Consider the following 3,600-nt stretch of genomic DNA (forward strand, 5'->3'; position numbering starts at 1 on the left):
GTTAGCAAGTGTGCTAATAATAATAATAATAATAATGACTGGTAAGATGTGTAGATAAAATAAGTTTAAAATGAACATTAATCAAATTAATGTCAGCATATTATAAAATTGATTATTAAAAAGTTGACCCTGAATTTAGCCAATGTAAAAGGAGCAGCTGAACATATTTCTTTTGGATGCAAAGTTCTGACTTTTTGATCCGAATAGCAATTGCCTCAGCCGTCTGCAGGATTCTCAGTCTGATGGAATTAGGTAGACTGCTGTTAACATGATATATTATTGTGAAAGATTGGTCTTAAACTTGGCCAATTTTTTATGGATTATTAATTTGGATTTATAATTATAGAACCTGATGAGAAATTACTGAAAAGAATATTCTTTGTTCATATAATTGTGTTTTAATACAAATTACTTGGTAAATATACTTTCAAAGCACTGAAATAGTTTGAAATAACTTGTGCGTCAAAAGAAATCGCTACTATTATTTGTTTTCTTCATAAATGATTACTTCTCCTTTGAAACTATCCCAAATATGTGTATACTAGTGGTTATATCTCACTAGACTAGAGAAATTAAACGTTCGATAATTGTTATTACTGAGCATACTTACTATGCTTCTTTATAAGCAGCTATGTTCCATGGTTAATTTGTTTAGTTTAAACAATATCTGTCCACTTCAGTAGATCATAAAGCAACCTAGTATATTATAGCCATTTTGGATGCTGCTATTCTGTACTCTCTGTTTTCGTTTTCTCTGGTTGTGAATTATTTTAATTCATGTGTAACGGCATTGCAATCACATTTTGATATACATTAACAGGATTTCTTAGCCCTTCTACAAAAAATTACTGGTTCCCAACTGATGCTTTACATTATAATCCTTACAACAAATTTCTTCTCAAGACAATTTACCCATATATCTCTGTTTACATGTAATATTCCTTTTTTATTACCCTCATCATGCCTGTAAATTGGAATACATTCTGTAATTATTCCCGTAAGATAATTCACTTGCTTATTCATTGTTATAATAGTCAGTAGTTAATTTTTAAACTTCCACCAGTGAAGTGATATCTGAAGAAGTTATGGTTCGTTTGTACTGTCTGAGAGACTTAATTAAAGAAACAGTTAAATAAAATGATTTTTAATGAGGACAAATTGTCAAGTAGATTTGAATTTGTTTATTAGGAAATTATTTCACCAGACATATAATAGTATTTACAATTAATTATTAGATAACATTGTGAGCCTTGTATCTACGTACGTCTATATTTCAGTATGTTGTGAATGAGGTACATACTGTTTATTATATCATAACAATTAATCCTTCATTATTCATTAGACTAAGATTTTGAAGGTACTATGCCTACGCACCAGTTAATTTGATTGTTTGACCCTTCTTTGCCACCAGTTTTTCTCATTTTCATTTGCTACGAAGTCCATTCAGCTTTATTAGTCATTGATAATTCTGGGCTTGGCAACCCTTACTGTAATTGTGACTTGTTTCAAGACAAATTGTCCGAACATCTTTTGAATGACCTTAATAGTAGTTCAGAAAATTTCATTTATTATAAGCTAATTATAAAAGTCTCTCAGTCTGATTGTACTATTACCTTGACTTCATTATTTGATTAGAGTAATAAATTCAGCTGAAACAAATGTCAGGATATTACAATTACATTTGGAAATTTCAGCGTATCTGTACCATTCAGTTTTGATTTCAACAAGGGGATTTAATGAACACAACATAGAATAACGATTGCTGACAACCTACGTAAGTATCAACTTAAGCATTTCATTTCTTCACTTCTCTCGGTAAATTTGAATGAAACAAGAATAAGACCTGCAGTACAAAATGAATTAACATATCATTTCAAAGCTCCTCATCAGCATCAATTAGCTTAATCTGAATGAAAACAGACTATAGTTTATGAAAATGAAATGAATGTTTGAAATACGACAGATAATCGTAATATGAGGGAAAATATGAAATAAAATGGGGAATAATAACTGATTGTGTAATTGCCTGATATAACAAAAACATAATATCATGTTAAACATAGTAGAAAAGATTATCGTTCATTTGTAAGTAGAAAGTGTTAGTCATGGATTGATCACATTTGAAGTGTTACTCAAAAACTACGAACGAAGGAAGACTATTTCACCTTTGTTTTGGGCTCCTCAGGATTGTGTACTCACAGCCTCAGAGACAATAGAATCTAGAATATTTATGTTCTTAAAAATATAGTCGTATAATATGGTGGAGAAGGATTTACGATTTTCAATAAACGTACTACAGCTGAATTCACTTGGTGCTGTTTACTTGAATCTTCCCATTTAGGACCGTAATTGATCAGTCTCTTGTTGGCATATGTGCATACTGTGCGGACTGCCTCGATATAGCCTTAATTCACAAGCATTATAGGCAGAGATGGATAGTGGCTAGCAGTGGAATCTAGGATGCGCGTTTCGTCCAATTTCGGACTCGTCGGCTGGATGTACCTGTATCTTAGGGTTGATGTTCACTTTGGGACTCGAACCCAGTACCTTTCGCTTAAAATGCCATCGCGTTATCCACTTAGCTACTGGGTCCTGATAGCCACCTGCTTGTGCGATGGGGCGAAGTTGGAATTCACTTGGTGTTGTTTACTTGTATCTTTCAATTGTTATTTAGGACTGCAATTGATCAGTCTCTTGTTGGCAGCTAAATTAATACAGACCTATAGTAGAAATAATAAGGTATTACACAATTAATCGGTTTAACTAATATCAAGCTTAATGCGTTGTAGTCAACGAGTACATATAGAAGAAAAGTACGATATACTTGTTTATCACATGATAAATATGATTAAAATGACTTTTGTATAATCCTATTGCTATTCATTATTTAACATTCACTTGTAGAGCTAACATAATCCATGGTTATGTCGACAAATTTATAATCGATAATTCCATGTCTTTATTCTTTTATGATGGATTTTGGTAACATTTGAAACATACTTTTGAACTTTATCAACTAATATATCCCAAAGCTTTGGATTCATTGTTCTTATTCTGTATAAATTTAGATTGTATTTAGACAATATGAAATCTTGAAATAGAATATGAGTTTATTCTCATCAGAGCAACACATGTAAGCGAACAATTATTTTCAATTAGATCGTCATCAGACTTTATTCTCTTCGACAAATTTTATTGTTATTTCTTTATTCAAAGTAATTATTCTGAACAGTTAGTATTTACTTTTATTCTTTATACAAAGTAAAAGCTTTATCTATATATCAAATAGAATTAAGTCTTTAATCTATAAATAGTTTGTATGTTGTTGTTCATTATCTATATGTAATCTTGAACTCATTTAATTTAATCTTTTTATTGAATACCTTACACTTTATTAAGGAACCTCTATTGTTTTTAAAAATTATCCTAAATAAATTCATTGCTTATTTCTTTTCTTTCAATAACAGTTCAAAATAATTTTGAAGTAGAGATAAACAGTGGCTAACAATGGAATCCGGTGTAAGCGTCTTGCTGCATTCGAGAATTGTCAGCTGAATATACCTATATCACAATGTTGATTTTTAATGCGAAACTCGAAAC

The 3,600-nt window shown here is 30.8% G+C and overlaps 1 non-coding gene across 1 annotated transcript; it reads right to left on the reverse strand.

Moving 5' to 3' along the window:
• Positions 1-2,519: 2,519 nt before the first annotated feature.
• Smp_tRNA_00677_Pseudo_TTT.1.1 lies at positions 2,520-2,591 on the reverse strand. Its single transcript has one exon. It is a non-coding gene (tRNA).
• Positions 2,592-3,600: the final 1,009 nt, after the last annotated feature.

The sequence above is a fragment of the Schistosoma mansoni genome, chromosome 1, assembly GCF_000237925.1.
Source record: "Schistosoma mansoni strain Puerto Rico chromosome 1, complete genome".
NCBI lineage: Eukaryota > Metazoa > Platyhelminthes > Trematoda > Strigeidida > Schistosomatidae > Schistosoma > Schistosoma mansoni.